This window comes from Octodon degus, unplaced genomic scaffold, assembly GCF_000260255.1.
Source record: "Octodon degus isolate 3935 unplaced genomic scaffold, OctDeg1.0 scaffold00008, whole genome shotgun sequence".
Classification (NCBI taxonomy): Eukaryota; Metazoa; Chordata; class Mammalia; order Rodentia; family Octodontidae; genus Octodon; species Octodon degus.
This window is the reverse complement of record NW_004524584.1, coordinates 11,426,384-11,427,740: the sequence shown is the minus strand read 5'-3', so window position 1 is coordinate 11,427,740 and position 1,357 is coordinate 11,426,384.

The following is a 1,357-nucleotide window of genomic DNA, read 5'->3' as shown; positions in this document are numbered from 1 at the left end:
ATATACATTATCATTTAATTGTACATACTGTTTAATTATATCTTTAATTTCATTCTCTGTGTTTAGAAGGATATTGCTTGATTTCCATGTGTTTATGTAGTTTGTGTGACTTACTGTGTCATTGATTTCCAGTTACATAGCACAATGTATGAATGGTGTGATTTCAATTCCTCTATCTTTATTTAAACATGTTTTGTCAGCTAATATATGGTCTATTTATAGCCTGTATATGTTCTGATGTTTTGGGGTAGATCATTCTGTAGACATCTATCAAGTCAATTTGTTCATAGGCTTGGCTTAATTCTAATATTTCTTTGTTGATTTTTTGCCTAGTTGTTATATCTATTTGTAAAAGTGGGGTATTAAGGTCCCTCACTACAATTGGGTTAGTGCTTATTTGGTTTTTCATATCTGTTAATATTTGTTTTACATTGTTGGGTGAACCTGCGTTTGGTACATAAATATTGAAGATTGCTATCTCTTCTTCTTGGAGTTTTTCCTTAATAAATATGTAGTGACTTTCTTTATTTCTTTTGATCTGTTTGGCTTAAAGTTTTCATTCTCTGAAAATAGAATATCTACCCTTGATTTTATCAGGCTTCCTGTGGCATGGAGAATTGTTTTCCATCCTTTGACTTTTACTCTATGAATTTCTTTTGGTTTAAATGTGCTTTATGAATGCAGCATATTTTTCGATCTTGTTTCTTGATCCATTCTGCCAATGAGGATCCATTGAGGGTTTGTGTTGAGATGTCTTTTGGTTGGTGAGTTGGGAATATTTACATTGATGGGTATGACTGATATATATTGGCTTTTCTTTGACATGTTGTTCCCTGTTATTTGTTCCCTGTCTTTCTTCTCTGTGTAATTGCTTGCCTTGCCTGGCAGATTCTTTCTAATGCATTCCTATATTTGTTGTCTTCATTGTCTCTTTCTATTATGTTTTTCAGAACACTCTGTAGAGCTAATTGGGTGGTCATAAATTTCTTCCCTTGTTTTTTGTCATATTAGTACTTTATTTCTCCATCAATTTTTGTGGGATACATCAGTCTGGGTTGAATATTGTTTTCCTATAGGTCTTGAAATACATTGCTCCAAGATCATCTTGATTTGAGGATTTGTGTTGAGATATCTGTTGTGATTCTTATAGCATGTTTACTTCTCTTGCTGCTTTTAACAGTTTGTTCTTGTGCTTAATTTCTGGAATTTTGATTATTATATGCCTTGGTGTAAATTTGTCTTGGAAATGGCTGTTTGGGATTGTATATGTTTTATTTATTTGTATGTCAAATTCTTTAAAATGTTTGGGAGGTTTTCTGCCATTATTTCCATAAAGAAATTATTAATGGCTTTTGCC